We start from the raw sequence: 22,277 nt of genomic DNA on the forward strand, positions 1-22,277 counted from the left end.
CGGTCCATGAGGCCAGCCCGAATGTAGATCCTCACGGTGTTAAATCCAAACGACAGTGGAGATTAACGATGCTCTTCTCCGGGTAATACGTTCCACAATCAATATAATCCAACCAATACTGGTTCTGCAATCGCCGCCGTCGGTTCTCCTGTGCACATGTCCAGTAGGTTCTCCGACTAGGCCTCCTCGTGTGCTGGTACCAATGTATTTAGTCCACGCGCACTGGCTAAGGTCCACTAGCTAAACGAACGAACTGCTGGGTAATGCTACACACGAACGAACTGTTGTTGGCACGATACGCAATAAATTAACGACTATTTACTTCACATTAAGCTAAGTCGAACTTGACGTTACTGCATTAAATCTGACACTTTTACTATTCAATTCGCACATGGTTCTCAACGCTCTGTTAGACGCACTGCTGCTCACTTCACTGTTACCGAACTGCTGAACAGCTACTTAGACAAACTGCTGCTGTTCGCACCTGCGCCGTATATATACTTAAGTGGCTATCTAGTGCCGAACCTCAGTTCTCGTCTCGAATCAATACGCTGTCTCCGGGCATGTTACGACATGCCCGGACTCGCCTTTGAACCTGACTTTGGGGGCTTGCGGTCTGGCGCCGATGGCGTTATCCAATAAGGAAAGCGAATATTACTATGATTCGAACGCAGGCTTAAAGGGATATACCGTGTATATATAAATAATATACAATGTATATAAAACAATAAATGTAGATTCTCAGCTTTAATCTGGCTCTTCACAACACCCGCCCTCGCCAGGCCGGGTATTACGTTAGTGCCTCCCCCGTCTGGACTTACGATCCTGTGGTGGTCAGCAGGCACGAGTAATTTGGGTGGTAGTAATATCACTACAGGGCTACGGTGTGTAGAGACCCACCCTATCGGGCAGTGTGGGACCACACACCATGCATGTCCAGCTGCAGAGCAGGCTGTCCTCAGCAAGCTAAGCCGGGAAGATGCGCAGCGGGGGAGCCTATGTCACCAGGGGTGATGGTCGCTCCTCCCGTATCAGACCACCCCTTCTGTCGGGGTCCCCCCCTTGGGTGCGATTGCCTCGTTGGTAGAGTCAGGGTGCGATATCCCGGCTCCGCGGGACACCCTGCTCGCGCGGTTGGCGAGACCAGGGTTGACAACGCACAGCGGGAGGGAACGGGCCACCTATCTACGATTCCTAGCGGACCAGCGGCAGTTGGCGGCGGGGCCGCTTTGGAATTTTTACCACATATGGCTGCAGTAGTAGCCATGTGTCGGTGTGGATGGAGAGAACGCTGAGGGTGGCGCTTGTGTTACAGTTTACACATCCCCACCCTCCGTTTTTGGGTTTGGTACAGACTCTATTATCAGAGTCCGCGGCAGTGACAGCCCTGGCCGAGGAGATTCATTCTCTGGCGGCGAAGCAGGCTGTCGTCGTGGTCCCATGGGAGGACGCGATGAGCGGCGTTTCCTCCCGATATTCTCTGGTGCCCAAAAAAATGGGGGGGGGGGGGGGGGGGGGGGTCAGACCCATACTGGACCTGTCCCATGGAAGGTTTACACAGGTCCGGGACCTCTCCTGCATCCCGCCATCAGGTGGGCTAGCAGGGGTGTGGACCACGGGGTGCTGTGTCACACGTTCGGGGGTTCCTGGTTCCGCTTTTTTCGCACTTTGGTGGAGTTGACTGCCTCCCCCACCTTCGTTAGGACGGGCGGGTGGACGGGACTCCCCTCCTCCCTGGCTGGGGCTTACGGGCCCTCAGGGGGTGCATTTGTCTGGGCCACGCGTCCGCTCTGCCCTTTATCTCAGAAGGCAGAGCGAGACGCGAAGCCAGATGATATTAACGTAAGGTTATCCTATAACCCTAGTTATATGAATACAGGCTGATCGTCTCGCTCTTTAGCGCCCTGAGGTCCCTTGGATGTTTTCCACTTATGGAAATCGAACTGGGAAGGGTGAGGCGTGACCACTTCCGGGCGTAATATAGAGGACGCATGGTAGTGGCGTGGTCCCGTGCAAGTGGGTGCATTTGTTTTGTTCCCCAGAGCACACTAGGTGCTGGAGATAACGGGTTATCTCAGAAGGCAGAGCGAGACGCTCAGCCAGTATTCATATAACTAGGGTTATAGGATAACCTTACGTTATGTATTATTATGTACGCAGTATACAGTATATGCATGTATGTACTGTGTGTATGTATGTTTGTACATATCTTTTGAATGTATTACTGGTATTTTTTAAATAATATGTATATTTTTGTATGTTTGATTTTACAAAACAGGGGAAGTTCTCGATAAGCCTCTAGGCTTCTAAACTTCTCCTACACAATATGGTTATTATTATGTTTTTTTTTTTTTTTTTTTTTTTTACTTTTGTCTAACTCTTTGTGTTAATAGATAAATACAAATACAAATACAAAATAAGACACAAATATTAACATTGATCCAAGTTTAAACAATTACATTAAAAAACATTTAAGATTTAAAAGCACATTAAGCACACAATCTACCAATAGGTTATTCCACCAGTCCGGAGCACAAAATATGTGTGTACATGTAGTGTAATCCAGTCCTGAGAGCGGCTTTGATACACTCCTACATTGAAATCTAGTAGTAGTAGTAATAGGCAAAATATCTATTTGCAATAATTAATAGGCTCATTATATCCTCTGAAATTATTCCTTATTAGCCTAAATGGTGTCACAGATGAATTCTACTCTCCCATTGTCCTCTTGGATGTAAAGTCATACAGATACAGTACAATGAAAAGTGTGGCTGCTCCATTATGACAAAAATCGCAATCACGAATTATTATCTCAATATTGAAATTATGATTATTTCACACGATTTCGAAACATCATTCATTTATTGAAATAAAAGTAAAAACTTGACTTGGCTCAAATGCTTGACCTGGCTTGAAAACATGACCTGGCTTAAAAAACCTGACCTGGCTTAAAAACATGACCTGGTTTATAAAAAAAAACACGACCTGGCTTAGAAAACATGACCTGGTTTAGAAAACATGACCTGGCTTAGAAAACATGACCTGGCTTAGAAAACATGACCTGGCTTAGAAAACATGACCTGGTTTAGAAAACACGACCTGGCTTAGAAAACATGACCTGGTTTAGAAAACATGACCTGGCTTAGAAAACACGACCTGGCTTAGAAAACATGACCTGGCTAAAAGTTGATTATCTTGTTTTTCAGAAGCCAACATCATAATTGAAAATAGAATTTTATTAATTGCCCAGCCCTATCTCATTGCATTTTAGTAGAACACCACTTGAGTTTAGTGCCAAAATAGTTGGAAAGGAGCTACGTTGAAGAGATGGAGCCAGCATTCCTCCGGCTCTGCAGTTGGACAGGCATTACCTCCGGCTGCAGTTGGACACGTTGCTTGAGAGGCGCTCTGCTGTGTGAGGGCTGACGGCCTCTCTAGGCGGGTGATGGTTTTGCGACACAAGCGCAAGGTGTGTTGCTGTGGGGGGAATGGCTGCACAACTTACGAAGGCCGGATCCAGGCTGGTACCCTTTTTTGCTGCCTCTTAGCGGCGTGGAGAGGGTTCTGGTTTGATGCCCACGTTACATGAGCTCCTCATCGGGAGCTTTGTTACCTGGGACCGTATCCGAATCTGCGGTTCAATTCCCCGGATCTCTGGACAAACGGGTCCCCTCTGTCACCGTGCGGGCCCCGCTTTCAAGATGAAAATCACCCGGCGTGAGGGAGGTGAGTTTGGTGTTTCATTATGAGAATACCCCATGCTCAAGTTGGCTATGGTCCGAGAGGGACTTGTGCCGGCACCGCTGTGGTAAACACCGTTCTAAAGAGGGACGTGTTGTCTTCTTTTTTCTCTTTTCTCTTCGGATGAGAAGAGGAAAAGGCAGCGGCTGTCTGAAGTGTGGGCCTGTATTGCGTTTCTCACGTTGTGCAGTTTTCAGTGGTAGCTGCTTAGCTTGCTTCCGAACCGGTTTGAGCTAACTGTTAGCCAGTTAGCTGTTAGCTATGAGGTTAGCTGCCCGTACACTCACTCGGCTGGGAACGTTAGCTTGATGCTTTCAGTTAGCCTAGAGTTAGCTGTTAGCTTGTGCTACAACCGTTGAAACATTAGCCATGCGGATAGCAGGCCATAGCACTCTGACTACGATGTCATCTTTGACAGAAGATGTAGTCGGGCCTGCACCATGACCGGCTGCAGGACGGGCGTCTCGCCGGAGCGAGTTGCCCCGCCAGCGAGAGACCTTTTCGTCAACGTGGAGACCAGCCTGTTGCAGTCTTTCGTCCTGCGTTCGTTGGTGCAGGTAAGGGTCCATTGGACATGACCCCACTCTTCCTTCCTTCCCCTCCCGAATGTTTAGTTAATAACGATGTTTTTTCCAAAACGTATGTTGCTTCACTACATTTGGAGATACGACATGTGCTGTGTGTGAATTGTCTTGATCGCTGGTATAGCTTGGGTACCACTGGCCGAAGCTTGTGCTTTTCTCTCTACCTAGAAAACAGCGTTGTTTTTTATGGGAGTAAAAATTAACTGGGTTTTTGTTGTATGATGAGAGGTTGTGTGTGTTCATGTAATGTTAGACAACGTAGCTGAGCCCACAACTGGCTGGGTTACCCTGCAATTTTCACATATAAACAGGGTTGTACCTGTTCAAACAAGTCGTATCAGGGGTAAGGTGGTGAGGGGTGGGTTTCCCCGGTTTTCCCCTGGGCCCCCCCCCCCCCCCCCTCCCCTCAAACATGATTTTGTTTACAATATGTGTGTTGTTTCACTATGTTTTTGGGGATACGGTATAACCCCTCAGCTTCTGCTGGGGTTGTGCTCCTGCTTAGAGAGGCCATTTTCTTTCAGAAAATTGTTTGGTCGCTGTCATGTGGACTTAGCAAGGCCTGTGACCAGTACTTAATCGAGGACTTGTGTCTCTCGTTATGAAAAACGGCGTTCCTCTTACGGTAGTGAGAGTGTACTTTCGCCCTTTTTTGTTGTGATGGCCTACAGGGTTAGGTGTTGGCCTACAGAAGTTACATGTGTAAGCTCTTGTACCAGGGCCCTTGGCCCTCTCTTGGTCTGTGTTTTTCTTCCTTTAGGAAAAGGTGTAAAAATTCAGGTGGCAGGTTCGCACATGAGCCTATGTGAAGCTGTTACCTTGACAGGTATACATGCGCTTCGTGTAGCACGCTATGACTGGTGTCATGGCTCTGCGTTGTCATTGCATCGTATCAGGGGTGAGGGGTCATGAGGGGGTGAACTGATAAACCCTCCCTCCCCTTTTTCTGATTGGTCAGGGGGTTGGACCTCCTGTCCTTCGGGCTTCCTGTCACGTTGCTGGGTCGCGTCTATATTAATCCCAGCCGAAGAGTGCAAGAGCGCTTCCGCATTTTGCCCTGATTGGCCCCAGTAACGCCCTCCAAATGCGCATTTTCTTTTTCCCCGCTCAGACGCCGAAATGGAATACATGTATATTATCGCGACGCGGACCAGATTCACTCGCAACGCCATAACGTTATTTCCCTGTACAGCGCAACGTTAACACAACGCAGCTGTCAACTGTACTTTACATATTATCCAAACGAGGACCACATAACGCCATAACACGCCATAACGTTATTTCCCTGTACATTGTAACGTTAACACAACGCAGCTGTCAACTGTACTTTACATATTATCCAAACGAGGACCACATAACGCCATAACGTTATTTCGCTGTACATTCTACATACATCCGTTTCATCCACCATCATGTCTGACTGCAACACGGCTGTGGCATAATATCCATTCATGTCGATGGACGTACGCGTAGCCTGCAGTATCCTCAAGCAACTCTTGTAAAGTTGAACACAATATGAAAAAGAAAAAAAACAACAACAAAAATATGACTAATGCCAACTTTATACAACAACGAAAAAAGTTACTGGACATTGTTCATAGAGTGAAGGTAAACATTAGCGCTTTAATATGGCGTGTTCTGTGATTAATGTGATTGACCAGCGTTAATGTGATTGACCAGCGTTGCGACCAGCGTTGCTAATATGAACCAAAGGCTTTAATATGGCGCGTTCTGGCATCTGTGATTAACCGTGTTGAATGGGGGTCTGAACCAAGCGAGGACCTCATGCGCGGCGAGCACCTGGGCGAAGGAAAAGGAAATGCGCATTGCTTACCGGCGAATGGGGAAGAATGCGGAAGCGCTCTTGCACTCTTCGGCTGGGATTAATATAGACGCTGCTGGGTCAGCGCGTCACAGGGTAGGGAGGGGGGGGGGGTTCCTGGTCCCACGCCATATTGGGCGGTGGGCCACGGAATTCCCCCCACCATAGAGTACGTCACTGGGCACGTTTCTATTGGTTGTGAGACTTTCGTGAGTTCTTTTCAGGCTCCATGTTGTGGATCTCTGTTATTGTCAAGGTGAGTAGAACTTAAAAAGAAGTTCTGCTCTGTTGTATGTGTCTTGAGTTTGGTAGGTGATGCAATGCAGTAGAGACAATTTGTTCTTCTGCTCTGCTACTAGTAGTGTATATTGGGTCAGAGCCTCTTCCTCAGGGAGTTTCAGAGCCTCCTCCTCAGGGTGTTTCAGAGCCTCCTCTGTGAGTTTCAGAACCCCCCTCTCAGTGAGGGAGCCTCCTCAGAGTTTCAGAGCCTCCTCCTCAGAGAGTCTTAGTCCAATTGTTACATAGCTCAATGTTGCATATGTCTTTTCAATTATTACTCACATGGGAAGTCTCTCTCTGGGGGTTCCCTGTCTCCTCTCTTTATAGGGCAGGGTTGACAGGGGTGTTTTCCCTCGGGCGCGTCATATGGGACCCATATCTGTGTCTTGGCCAGCTTCCTGCCGCTCTCCCAGGCGGCTTGGAGGGAACGTTATCTGGGTTCTTGTTAGAATTACCATTGATATGTTTTGGGTCTCGACGTGTACATAGTGCTGGCCCTGGGTGCTTCTGATAGAAACCACGCATGGGCTTGCGCGCCTTGGTTGCTCATCATTGAAACAGCGTTTTTGTTGGGCAACTAGGATGGAGTTTTGTCTCTTCCGAGTGCCAGTGTACTAGGTTAGTCTCGATTAATTCTCGTTCATCTCTGGGGGGAGATAACGGAATAGATCAAAGCATTGGCGGAGGGGTCTCACACCTTTGGGGTGGGCCACCGGGCGCGGCTTGGTGGCGCCCTATGTGATGTTTTAGATCGACACGCGTACCTACCCCCCTCCTGGGACTGGGGATGGCGGCGTGATTAGGACACGGGACTGGTTCTGGTCACGCCGGACCAGGTCAGTTAACCCGTTGTCCGCCGGGGCGCAGATCTGCTGTTCTGGTACCCTGAGGGACTTGTGCTTTTTCGGGGGGAAAATGCCGGGTCGGCCCGGGCGTTGCAGGGTTTAATGTTATGGAGATGTTCGTGATTATGTCACTGTGTGTTATCCTTCACTGTTGCTTGGTCCATATTGTGTTGTACCTTGCGCTGTGCTAAAGGAGCCTAGTCCTTCTCCATTCTTTTTCGCCCCTCTCTTCTCCTGCTTGGCGGGGCTGGGAGGGGGCTGTCGAGGTGGTTCTTGTACCCCTCTGGCATCCCTGTGTACGTCCCGGTCCGCCGGGCCCAGGTCCGAACTCATTCTCGTCGACCTGTTGGCCTGGGTTAACCCCTTCTTGAAAACTGAAACACTTGTACTGCTGTATAGCCAGTGTATACCCGCAGTTGTGTTTTGGAGTTTTGGAGTTTTTTCTTGGGGGGTTATAGGAACAACCGCCTCATGTTAGAACCAAGGTGGTGGTTGGTTTCCAGGTGTGTTGGTAGCGGAGTTGAGTCTCGGGGTAGGCCGGGCTTGGCCCCGTCTGCCTGTGAGTGTGCCCCTGCACCTTTCATGACGTCTGCCAATCATGTCAGCCTTCTCTGCCTTGGCCCCTCTAGAGGGTCGGAGTTTTTTGTGGAGGCTGCGACATGGTGCACAGCATACCTTCCGCCCCTTCCGCCGGGGTGCTGTTTTCAGCAGACCCCTTTGGCGCCTGTCTAGTCCGCAGTGCTCCAGGCTCAGGTCGAGTGGCCTGTTGCCTGGATTGAGGGATCGACCTCTTTTGGGGGTTGTCTCCCCGGTGCACTGCCTGGTCCCGCTGTGGGTGTAGCCTCTTGAGTGCTTCAGGGCAGCGTGCTGTAGGGGGGAAGGGCCTGCTCTTGGATGGGCCCTGTCCGAATACGCTGGCGATGTGGGGGGTGGTGTCACTAGTGACCGCCTGGTGGGGTCTCGATGCTGCGGCGTCATTGGCCTCGCCAGGCCCCCTTTTCCGGGGGGTCCAGTCCCTTCCTGGGGCTGGGTCCTCCTTCGCGCTCCGCTGCTACGGCCTTGCCACGGGTTGGGTTTTTGCCTTTGACCCTGTGATATTAGGGGTTGTAACAGGGGTTTTATTTCTTCCCGTTCGTTCCCTAGTGGCATGTGGGTTGCGCGTTTGTGTAGTCGTGGGTTCTTCTGTGGGAAGGTAAGTCCCACGGTCTGCTCACCCTGTGCGTTTGAGTTGCTAAACCCCTCTTCGCACAGTCGGATCCGATTCCCTCCCGTCCTCCACTAGGGGGGTCCGGGGGCTCAGGTCCTCCCCGGTTCTGATGGTTGTGGGGGGCCTCAGCGGGTACATTTGTCGAGCTTCCGCTCTGCTCAGCTCCTGTATTCCAGTAGGACGCAGAGCGGTAGCTATACGATACTATAACGTACGGTTATATCTATAACCATAGTTATATGAGTATAGCGGACGCTCTGCGTCGGACTCACTGAGGACGCCGTGGTCTTCGCCTTGGTGGTGAAAGACTTGGGAAGGAGCTGTTAGTATGGCCACACCCCTGCTTATGTAGAGGAGCGGATGGGGGTGTGGCCAGGCGAGTGTATATAGGTGCATGTGGAGATTTATTCAGTGTATAGACTGATATAGGGATATATTCCAGTAGGACGCAGAGCGTCCGCTATACTCGTATAACTATGGTTATAGATATAACCGTACGGTATGTTGTTGTGAAAATGACGACTTTAGTTTTCTATGATCTATGTTTTCTATCCCACTAGTCCGGATATAAACCGAATCAAGCCATTTCAGATATCCAATCTGCTTCCTTGAAGAGATTGCATAATCTACTCAGGTAACCCTGGTTGGCCCAACTGTAGTCAGTAGTTGTAAAGGATATCAGCTAGCAGCTAGTCCACACACAAGTAATGAAACTAGTTAGCTACAATTTAGTAAATGTTTGTGTTTAAAAAAACATTCACAGCAACTGTGACAAGTTATTTATCATCTGCTAGCACCGTTAGCCAATATTAATCTCCCATAGCCACTGATCACACTGGTCCCATGAATATGTTTAAGTTTGAAAGCTTCATATATTATGATAATACTAACTTGACATCTCCTTTCATTGAATAGAGGGCCACGAGTTGGCTATTTTCAGAGAGGTGCACCATTATGTCCTCAATGATTTGCATTACAACCATCCATTCTAACTTCAAATAATATAACATGATATAGACCTTTTTCTATAGCACCACAATCAGAGTATTCTTCGAATGCGTTTAGCCCTAGCCTATCTCCATACCGTGTGAACCAGTGCCAAATATGACGCTTGTTGTGAAAACCAGGTGGTGCTTTTGGTGTTGTTTTGTGTGAGCATCCATCTTGTTAGCGGGTCTCCTTAGTTGGTTATTATTAAGGTAAGTAAACACAGCCCCTGGAACAGATAGAGAGACAGCTTGTTTTGACTCACACAGGAGGACGCATGAGGTCATTAGAATGACATGCTCCTTTATTGAAAAGGAGCTTGTGGTAGCTTGCTTATGACAGCATTGTGTACAGGTTTTCTGTCCAACCCTTTTTTTCTGACAACACCTATTATTTTGAATTCCATGTGTGGAAATGAAACAGTTTGACTGTCTTGTTCTCTAAAGGGGAACAATCACCCAAATCAACAATTCCTAATATGTTATTTCCATGGCCTAGGAAAGTGCAATCAATATTTGAGAACATGAGCTACTCTCTCGCTGAGCCAGAAACCAGAGAAGTGAATTTATGCCTTGAGACTCAAACGTGTGATGTCATCAGGTATAAAGTCTGGAGCTGCTCCATAGACAATGAATGGGAGGCAGATTTTGTGGAGCCACAGAATTTCTGTTTTCTTTTCTTTATACCCAATGAGCTTTATTCTATAATGGTGTTACAGTGTATCAGTTATGAGACAGGAAATGTACCTGTATACTCACAAGTTACAACATCCCCCTGGGTGCTCTCAGTGTCTCCCTTACCTCTCCCAATTCATTGTCTATGGAACAGCTTCAGTCTTGATGCCTTGAAAACCTGATGATCACAATTTTGAGTTTTAGCACTTTATAGGTTTTGGTCGAGAGTTGTTCATGTTCACTAATATGTCCGTGTCGTCTTAGAACATATAGGAATAACATAATGGATTCTGAAAATGGCCGTAGTTCTCGTTTAATGGTGCAATGAGCAAGGAATTCTTCTGTACAAAAAAAAGTTAATAAAAAAAATAAACGGTGTAATGACAAAAACCCAACATACACATCTCACCATAGCAGCCCTGAACTGCAGGTGGGGGAAAATATTTTATATTTTCATTTCAATCAATCCTCCTCTGTAATAATATTTAAAGGAACATGCCAACATTATGGGGAATTCGCTTACCGTCTTCTCCAGAGTCTGACAAGAACATAGATACCAATTTCCTGTATTTTTTGTAGAAAGCTATCTGGCTGGAAAATAGCCTAGCTTAGCACAAACAAATAGATCAGAATACGGACCAGCTAGCCTAGCTGTTGGCCAAAATCACCTCTCCTGGAGATTTAAGGCTAGTGGTCCGTATCTGCTTCCATTCATTTGTGCTAAGCTAGGCTAGCTTGCAGCCAGATAGCATTCTACTGAATGCACAGAGAGGGAAATTGGTATCTATCTTCTTGTCTGACTCTGGAGAAGACGGTTAGCGCATTTCCCATACAGTATTGTTTCCGTATTTCCTTTAAAGGCCAACTTGCAGGTTAAACCCTACTCTGCAATTATGGGGAGTTTACATCATTGGTATCTAATTTAATTTTTTTTTTCATTTGATGCCGGAAATGCCACTCAGAAAGGGTTAAAAAGGTCCACGCACGAATAACATGCACGGAGCAAGTCAAAAAGCTTATCAGACGCTAGCACGGCCGTGACGTCACTTCAGGCAACTTATGCCTTATGCCCGTCCGGGTCATAGTACTACTGGCTATATGGCGCTGGCTAACGTTAGCATTATGTCTACTGTCGTGAACCATTTTAGATCGGGGCATGTAGAGGAGTTTGGGGAACGAGTAAAATCATGTGCAGGTCCTCTTCTCAGACCTGTGGGGCAAAGCACTGCACACGCATCATGCAAGCTACACGTCGCTGCATGTTGATCAATAGTAGCCCACTCGGTGCATCACAGTCAGTGACTGTGATGCACCGAGTGGGCTACTATTGTGCTAACAACATGCCGTGACGTCTAGCTTGTTAGCCGGCATGAATGCCCGATTTAAAATGGTTCTCTCCTCTTTGTATACCTTTGTCCTCACAAGTATTCTGCCAGGGAACTTATGGACACGACAATAGTAGTAGTTATAAGGTGTTTGAGCTTGTAACGTTAGTTAGCTCATAGCTATCGTGGTAGCCAGTTTCGACGAAAAAACCCATCTTGCACATAATCCATATTTATGCAGTCGTGTCTGATAAAAGAAAAAAGACTGCTCCCCGCCTCTCTGCTTCATCGTCCGCCGGGAGGATATCTCTGCTTCTGTGTGGTATCAGCTGCCAACACAGTGAAGGCAAACACCTCGCCTGAAGCTGAACACACATGACGACACCTGAGACGAGGAACAGGGAGGAAGGGAGAAACCGCTTTATGCACAAACAGAACACTCACAATTTGCTTGTACTGGCAGCAAGCATAGGGGACACTAATGTTGGATTTTTCAAAGTATAGAGCAGGGGGTTCTACTGTTTACGATGACCCACCTCCACCCCAGAAAGATAGGAGTACACTGAAGAACATGTTTTCTTTTTTGTGATTAAGCACAGGATTGTATATGAATGTGTATAGATGGGTGATAACAATGTGGGAAGAATGACAGCTCTTCAGAATCAGAATAACCAGAATAGCTCATTGTGCTAACTAGTACTGTGAGTGAAAGTTAAATTAATCTACTCACCACTTAGTTGGACTCATCCTGGGAACAACTCAAGGACCTTGCTGGGCTCACCACTGGCATATGGAATATTTTGGGGGCAGCAGGTGGTTAGAGAGACCGTCCCGTATTAACCGAAAGGTCAAAGGTTCAATATCCCCCAAAGACAGCCAATACCCCGCATTTTGACCCCTCTGGTGACATGCCTATGTGTGTGTGTGTGTGTGTGTGTGTGTGTTTTGGTGATATGCAAAGATATAAATGACTATTTTACACTGTGTAAAATCGCAATTGAGTGCGCTAAAATGTCCATGCATATGACACGTTATAATGGATATGTCTTGTCCAAAGTCCTCCAGTAAGGTGGTTCAGGACTGTTATCGATTCTTGACTTCTCTTGACTTGACTTGACTTGACTTGACTCTTGACTTGTAGCACTGTAACCTAAGAAAGGTTCATTTGGACCGCCTGAATTCCATTTGCGAGTGCCCATAAATTAGCAGAGAGAGCCAGAGAGAGTGTAGTATAGTAAAAGACACTGGAAGGAAGTGAATGGGGGTGCCGTGGGGGTTCATTATATTATATTATATTCTAAAAAGCTGCTTTTAATGCAGCTCTTCCATTACCATGATTACTCACTTAGGGTTTTTTGTTAGTTGGTCTTTAGTAACTGGGCTGAATGAGCTTGTGGTCGCAGAGTAGGGAGCACTGGAATATAAATATGGATGGGTCAAAAGACATCATATTGTTGGACCATTGAAAGAAAGGCATAACCCTTTCACCACCACACTACAAACTGGGTTAACACTTTCACTACCACACTACAAAGGGTTAAAGCGTTCACTACCACACTACAGAAGGTTAACTCTCACTACCACTCTACAGACGGTTAACCCTTTCACTACTACACTACAAAGGGTTAACCCTTTCACTACTACGGTTAACCGTCTATAGTGTGGTAGTGAAAGGTTAACCGTCTGTAGTGTGTGTTAGGGTGGTGTCTATAGAACCCAAGAGCAGAACACACACGCATGCATTGTCTCTGATCACCGATGCGATTAGTCTCTGCGATTAACCCATCCCGTTGTCCTTCCCCCCCAAGGGCAGCCGGGAGCAGACAGGCGTCAACGTGAGCCGCGCCAGGGGACCAATCCAAGTGCTCCTGTCCGTCTTCGTCAAGGACGCCACAGCGTTAGCGATCTGCTGTTGTGCATGTTTTTCCATTTCCATTTCGGGGGGGAAACCCTTGCAAGCACGGGGAGAACATGCAAGGCCTGGGAGATACCCCACCTGAGTACCTGGCATCATGGAAACCTGGTCGGACTGGTCCCCAAGCGGGAATCGAACCCTGGACATTCTTGCTGTGAGGCGACAGTGTTAACCACTACACCACCGTGCCACTCATAGGGGTCCAGATAAGAGTCCTAATACCAAGCCAGGTGAAACAACACTCGGACCAGGAGTGGCAGGGGTGCAGGCCTCTTATCCTGGCTCAGTGATGATGAGATGAGTCTCAGGTGTGTAGACCGGCCCAGGTAGGCAGGCTGAGGGTGAAGTGGGGACATGGAGGGGCCCATATAGTAGCGGGGACCTGGAGAGAAGGGCCCTGGCTGTGGCTGTAACAGTGTGGTAGTGAAAAGTTAACCTTCTGTAGTGTGGTAGTGAACGGCTTAACACTTTGGGTGCCAAAAACGAGTTAAGTCGTTTCTGGGCCTAAGTCGTTCAGTGCCAAAAACTACGTTTCTGGGTAGTTTTTCCTTTTTTTCCAAAGAATAATCAATAAATCCTCCAAAATAATCCGCACCCCCCTCCCATCCCTCGAATCACTCCACCGCCAAAGCACAATTAGAAGAGCTAGGAAAATTATCTCTGACCCCACTCACCCAGCACAACACATCTTCCAGCTGCTGCCCTCCGGGAGGCGCTACAGATCCCTGACCACCAAAACATCCCGCTTCAAAAACAGCTTCTTCCCCACTGCCATACGGACACTGAACTCCCTGTAGCACCCCCCCCCCCCCCCCCGCGCAACCCCCCCTACCTCTGTTGCTATGGACATTTGATATTGAGGTCTTGTAATTGTGTATTTATGTAGTATGTATGTAATGTAAGTGATGTTATATGTTCTATGTTCTATGTTGGAACTATATGCTGTAACATGCTGCACTGAAACCAAATTCCACCAGCCTGGCTGGGTGGTCATTAAAGATAATTGATTGATTGATTGATTGATTGATTGATCGATTGTAACCTTGTATCTTCGCCTGTGGGACGGCCAAATGTCTCGGGTTTCATTCTTCCTTGTCGGCCGAGGCGAATGGTTGTCCCGGTTCCATTGACTCACGTCAAATATCCCCGATCCATATGTTGTGGTGGATTATGCCGTGGTGCTTAGTAAGAGATGTGATTGGGCCAGCCCAGTGTCAGTCAGTACCAATGGGCCGCTGTCCCAGCCTAGTAGTGGGCCGGTCGTTGACAAAAAAAATATAAAAATATTTCTTTTTTGTTTTATAAATATATATATAATTTTTTTAATAGTTACAAATAGTTACTGGACCTCGGTGACCTCATAGCTGGCTACGGCCATGATCACAGGTAAGAACGATCTGATGTAAATTTTAGCTTGATCCTGCAATGCTTTTAGACCAATAGGGCTGATAAGCGTTTTTAGTGTTCAATACGAATGCCATTACTGACAGTCAAATAATCAGAAACGAAATGGCAATGTCTATAGTGGAATTGGCGTATAGGGCTATAAATCAGCATTTCATGAATTACCCTAGACCGCTCTAAAACCATACTTATATTCACCACGGTATAACACGGGAACGTATGGATGGAAAATGTATTCTTTTTCACATATTGAACGATAGATAGGTGATGTCAAATGGGCCATAGTATTGTATCCATAGCTATAATATAGAATATAGTTATAGCTCTATACAAACAAGGTGACGGATCCCTATCTATCTAGCGGTGGCGTCGCTACAGAGGGCTGCATCTAATGGCTGGCACTGAAAGTGTTAAAGGTAATTTCTCTCCTCTTCAACAATTATATCTAATTCCCCAGTGCATGGAACATTGGTTATGTGTAGTTTTTCTTCCAAAGAAACTAATCCAAATCAAAGTTTATAAGCAGGTTAGGCATTCTTGGGAGTGGGTTTCCTCATTGAGCGTGTATCCTTATCATTAGAGCACAAGCATCTTGTGTTTTATTATTAAAATAATAAATTTTTCCAGCACTTGTTTATTCCCTTAAATTCAACAGGTAAACAACTTTTTGATGGCCGTAGCACAGTGCCAAATTTCAAACTAATTATAAAATTTCTTGATTGGCTGCCCTATATTCGAAATATGAAATAGGCAGTTGATTAGTTAAGACGGTATTCCTGGCTCCAAATGTTAAATTAAAGAAGATTTTCCAGCAGTTCACAGCTTTTACAGTATTAAGAAGAATGCACTCAGTAGAGCAGGGGTTCCCAAAGTGGGGGTCGCCAGATGATTTCCAAAAAAATGAAGAAAAAAATCCAAAAAAAAAAGTTTATTTTTTTTATGCAGTCAGGCCACTGAACTTAGAAGCAGGCCAGGCCAGTGTTTCTAGTTGCAGCGGCGCGATAGTTAGATAACCTAGGTGGGGAACAACCAGGAGATCACTGCAACTCACACAAGTTGGTGAACTATCTCTCTCTCTCTCTCTTGCTCTCACACACACACAAAGGGAGCCGCATGTGATTGGTGGAGGCGGGACCCTTACAAAAAACTGTTGTTGCTAATCATTGACACATGCTAGCCTGTAATAATCCCCCCCAGAAAAATCTACTTTGCATTTGATATATTGCAAATATATGCCATCACACACACTGGCATTTAAAGGGTTAGAATTATAAAATGAATATGTGGTGTTATGATCAGGGCTGAAGTTGAATAAAATATTGTATTATTTTCAATCTGACATTACAAAAAAACTGAAAATCTGTTGCTAATCATACATATGCTAGCCTGTTTTTAACAATAATTTGTGATGCCATCACAAACACTGGCATTTAAAGCGTACAAATAAAAAAAATCCTGCACCAGAATGCAGGAAATGAAGTCTTTTTAACAAGACATTTCCTGGTGGGGGACCCCCAGATCCCCTGCTTAAAAAGTGGCCTGACTGGGGCTATATTTTGCACTATATTTCCTGGCCTGAATGATTTCCCCAGTCCAGCCCTGGTTAAAAGCCTCCAATGCTTATTAGTGTGTGCGTTTGAACGTGTGCATGTTTCAACCATACATTTCCATTTATATATATAAAAAAAAAATTATTAATCTTTTTGTAAATATTTTTTTACCTCCTATAACCTATAATAGTGGGGGTCGCGGCTCTCTGACACCATTATTTGGGGGTCGCGGCCTGAAAAGTTTGGGAACCCCTGCAGTAGAGTACAGACCTCTGCCAAGGTCTAACAATCTCCCCACTTTGCTGTCACTTTCATATACAACATTATATTGGGTAGATAACAAGAGTTGCCGATATTGCAATAACGTCAGGAGATTTGAAAAAGATTTGTTAGAGAAAAGGTCATGGGGTCACCAAAATCAATAGGTTTCTTCCTATTGGGGTCATGGATGTGCACAACAAATTCATGGCAATCCAGTTATCTGACAACTTCATATTCAATTCGTATGTGTTGTATGTCTGGAAAATCACAATGCCTGACCATCATACAGCATTGCATGCTGGGGGGGGGGGGGGGCAGGCAATCCTTACTATCTTAATCAATATCCACTGAAAGACAGTCTTAGGGAAAAACATGTAATGAAATGAACAAGTAATTCTGAGGTAATCCATTGCTAATCCAGCTGCTGTTTATTTAACAGCTTCATAAAGCCTGCATTTTGGCCTGAGACCTATGACCCTATCTCCCTCTCTTTCTCTTACAAACTACCAACACCCCCTCACACCTCTAGGCACTAAGCACCTCCCACACGCACGCCAGAATCATTCATGGTAGTGCACCAAGGCTTTGATTGATTGATTGAACATTTTATTAACAGATTGCAGAATGGGTACAATACAGTACGGCTCAATACACACAATTGTTAAGGGGATACAGACCAGAGAAAGACTTTTGTCTTGTTTACATCAGGGTCCCGCATTTTCAATTCATAATGACATTTATGACATAAACAACATACAGATATACAGATATATATCATGACATTTATGACATACATGACATACAGATATACAGTACTGTTACATGTATGACATACAAGATATACAAATATACAGTACTGTATAACAGAGATCCTAACAGAAACTATATACATTCGAGGGGGAGGGAACTGTACATAAGGAGGGGGTTGGGGGGGGGGGTTGGACATTTACGGGGGCCAGATTAGAATTGCAGCCTCCCGTAGGTGCTCTTTGAGGGCGGTTTTGAAGGTGGGTAGGGATTCACATTATTTTACGGCTGTGGGTAGGGCATTCCACATTGGTGTGGCATAATTGCGAAACGTGTTTAGTCCCTTATTCGTGCCGAATCTGGGTTGAACATGATTTGTGGAACTCCCTCTGGTGTTGTGGTCGTGGAATTCACTGACCTTTGGGAAGTATTTCGACATGTACATGGGTATCTTAGAGGTGTAGTGTATCTTGTAGACAAGGCCCATTGCAAGCTGCTGTACTCTGTCGTCTACTCTAAGCCATTTTAGGATGTCAAAGTGGGCAGGGGTGAGGTGGGTTTTAGGAGTAAGGTCAAGCAGTAGTCTGACCAGTTTGTTTTGTGATGTTTGTAGTCTTGTTTTTAGTGCCTTTGAGGTGCTTTGGTACCATGAGGTGCAAGCATAGTCACACCTCATGAGCAATGAGTGCTCCTGTTAGAGTCTTCAGGGTATTCTTGCTTACCAGAGAGGAGGTCTGGTACAAGAATCTTGTTCGTTGGTTGACTTTTTATATTACATTGGTTGCCATTTTGTCACAGGAAAGATTTGCCTCTATAGGATGGAGCCCAGGTATGTAATTTCATCTTTCCTTGTGACAATATTGTCACCCACTGTAACAGAGAAGCCGTTGGCCTTGCTGAGTTTGTTATTTGATCCAAAGAGAATGGATTCTGTTTTGCCCAGGTGTAATGATAGTTTGTTAATATCAGCGAGCCAGGTGCAGATTCTGCTGAGTTCAGAGCTGAGGGCTTTTTCAACCTGCAACTTGTCCCTGTCAGAGACCAGCAGGGCTGAGTCGTCCGCGATCAGGAATAAGTTGCAGTCATAAGCTGATGACATGTCATTTGCATAAATTAGGAACAGTAACGGTCTGTCAATTGTTAACGTACTAAAAACACCAAGTTCACCTTGTTCAATTTCTTTATAAATAGTTTTGTTACAAGGACAATTATTTTGCTTGTTTTGTTTCGGGCATAGGTGCATGGTGATCTTTCTCAAATAATTAAGAATGACGTTCCTCCTCTTATAATCTGGATAATACAAGTGGTGTTACAGTTAAACTGAAACAAAAACTGAAACCAATTCTTTGTTTTGTTGATAAAGACAGATTCCAGGTTGTTTCACAGGAAATCCCGCCTCATTGTTCTCAAGCCAAATCGGTACCCCAACGGCATCTGCCAGGAGGTGCGCATCTCTCTGGACCAACGTTTCCCAAACTTAGGGTCGCAGCCCAAAATGGGTCGCCAATAACCATTTTTCTTTATTTTTTATTTTTTAGAAAAGCTGTATATGTGTTGATTCAGTTTGGCACCACATACTTATGTGAATCTGGGTTTTCTACTCTAGCATACCTGAAAAACAAATACAGAAACAGACTAAATGCTCAGCATGACCTCAGAATAGCACTTTCAAAAACCAAGTCCCTGCTGGTTGAAAACTTCAACCAGCCACATACCTCTCATTAGATTTCATTGTGCCATAGATGAAATATTATACCCCTTCTAGCATGATGTCAGGTCAGTAGAATTTTTAAATAAGTCAGTACAAATTAATCAGAATGTTGCTCAATGTTGGGGTTAAGGTTGAGGGACGGAGGGAAGGGGTAAGAAATGGAGAGTTGAAAAAGGGGTGAGAAATAGAAAGGAGAGTAAAACATGTTTGTTCATTTAAAAGTGTTACAAAATTGTATGTACATATGTTATGAGGTGGTGAGCAACTTAACATTACACTCTGATTATTGCTGTGATGTACTTTTATAATTAAATAAATACATTTCATATACATTTGAAATTCTCCTCCTTGAAACACAAAGTTTGTTGTGTTCTTTATCAGTAGTTTATAAATGTATGTTATGGCAATTCATGATGTATTTTTGTACGTTTGGGTCCCGGGGAAACACCAAATTTCTCTTTTGGGTCTCGAGCTGAAAAAGTTTGGGAACCCCTGCTCTGGACTATAAATTTCTGCAGAAGTTTAAAAATATATATATATATATATATTTATATATTTTTTGCATTTTGGGATTCTGGAGCAGGTCTGATGGTCTTTGCCCTCATCAATAGTGCAGCAAAACCTAAGGTGCTAGAAAGAATTTCAGAGGGACATTTACAACCACTGTATCACACTCCACTAAACTCCACATATGATACACACACACACACGCTGGTATTACGATACGTGTGATGTCATTTCATAGACTTGCATTCAATCCCTGACTCCTTACCCATACCTTAACCATAAGAGTGACATGCTATCCCTTACCCTAATGTAACGGTTGTGACAACGTCACCTCAAACTTCGATGCCCCGAGTGGGAGTCGAACCCCCGGTCTCCCACGCCGCGGGCAGCAACACAGACCGCTATACCAAGAGGTGAATTCACTTCTAAGTACTGGGTCTATGCGTCTTTTGAGGATGTGAGAGTGAGTTTAACCCATAGCACCGCTACTCACCCCGGCCCTTCTTGACTGCGCTTCACGATACCATCCGTTACACTCATTCTAACCCTAACCTTAAAATGGCCTTCCTTGTGGGAACATTTGGTCCTCACAAGGATAGAAATATAAGAGCACACACACATACTGTACCACAAACATACTTACTACTGGGACAAATTTTCCCCACTGTCTGTTATGTAAATGTGGTGTGAATATTGCATGTTCTGCTCTTAGGAAGCGCTGGTGAATTACGTAACAGCTCCATCTCTAAGCAGCCCTGCAGGGTCGTTACCCTTCTCAGTATTCCAAATAAACATGCTTTAGCACCCAGAACAGATTGCTGGGATTCACAACCACAACACTGGATTCTGCAGGACGAGAGGGCCAAGGAAATCTCTTAACTCATTCAGCACCGGGGATTAGATAGGTCCCGTTGTAGCTATGCCATGCTTTAAAGATAGGAGTGCGTCACTTTGTTTGTAGAGCTATATCTATATTCTATATTATAGCTATGGGGACAATACTATGGTCATTTGACAGTGACTTTCTTCCGTCCAAGATGCAAAAAAGAGAAATTTTTTCCATGCATACGTTCACGCGTTATCCCGTGGTGAATATAAGTATAATTTCAGAGTGGTCTGGGGTAATTCCCGAAAGGCTGAGTTATAGCCTTATACGTGAATTCTACTATAAGCGTTTGCGTTTCTTGCCTGGACACGCTACTAGGGGTAGGACGATACATCGATCCAGATCGATATATTGATCTATTATCAATAATCAAATAGGATCGATGCAACGTAAAAAGATCGATTCATATTGCGATACTCTTATATTGAAAATCCCGCGAGTCATATCCGCCGGCGCCCAGTAGTGTGAAACTCCGTGTAGACATTACAGCAGAGCAGCGTCTATTTTGCGACCCGATATAATAAGTCTGTGCAGTTTTTTCCCTGCAACGGGTCAAATGCATCTAACATGATTTGCATCGTCGCCGTTCCTAAATTAACGTTATGTTGGCTGCTTAAGCTAACTAAGCAAGCAGCTAACCGTGAGAGAGAACAGGAGAGGGGAGAGGGGACTTGGGAAGGAGGAGGGGTGGGAGCATTCTACCTTTCTGTGGGGGACTGGGGAGGGGCATTCTGTGTGTGTGTGTGTGTGTGTGTGTGTGTGTGTGTGTGTGTGTGTGTGTGTGTGTGTGTGTGTGTGTGTGTGTGTGTGTGTGTGTGTGTGTGTGTGTGTGTGTGTGTGTGTGTGTGTGTGTGTGTGTGTGTGTGTGTGTGTGTGTGTGTGTGTGTGTGTTACTGAGGATGGACAGATAATGTTTGTAGCGGCAACATGCCGGTGCCGCTTCCTGGTGTAGACGGGGAGTGAATCCATACGCGCTCAACGTTCAAAGAAATAGTCTTCCACACATTAAGCTCCGTTATCAGACACCGATGTGGTGATCCGATTTAATTAGAATAGGTAGGTTACATGGGAGGGTTGATCAAAGCGATCCTAAGCGTCATATAACCTGGTCTAATTGCTTAAAGTGTTTCCTAAATAAGACTAATCTAAAACCGTTTCCGAAGGCGTCCTGAAGCACTGAAGCGGTAAGAAAATCATATGCCTTCCCCGTCGGCTACCGCCCAACAGCTGATTCCTATCACCTATTTAATGATCTCCGCCGCGCTGTGGCCGATCACCTGACAGGTGCAGGTGATCCACCCACAGTACAACAGAGTCCACCCAACAGGTTACACAGAATCATAACATTCCCATATATCATTACATTCCCATAAATTGTAACCTTCTATTGATAATAATAATGATAATAATGATAATAATAATACTAATAATAATAATAATAATAATAATAATCAATAACAAAAACACTCATTCGGCCTTTACACCGGCCCCTAATTGTGTTTACACAATTACAAAATAAATAACATGGCCAGGTGAGTGTTCATTTACGGCTGGCAATCCTCCTTTTGGCTCCAGTAGTAGGCACTGGTTGAACCTTCGTCATTTGGAAAGGCTTCCTGGATCCGTCCAAGCGGCCAGGGTTTCTGGGCGCTGTGTAGTCCACTATAATGGCTAAGGCACAGTCCTTACCGGCCCCATTATCTTCACCAAGCCTCACCTTTGGCTCTTTAACCGGTGTGGCTGATGCTCCTGCTCGTGTTTGCCATCCAGAGGCTGCCGTCTTGAGGGCTTGGGGCAGCTCTGTCATGGCTCATGTAGTCCACCATAATGGA

This window comes from Notolepis coatsorum (assembly GCF_963971535.1).
Source record: "Notolepis coatsorum genome assembly, chromosome: 18".
Taxonomy (NCBI): domain Eukaryota; kingdom Metazoa; phylum Chordata; class Actinopteri; order Aulopiformes; family Paralepididae; genus Notolepis; species Notolepis coatsorum.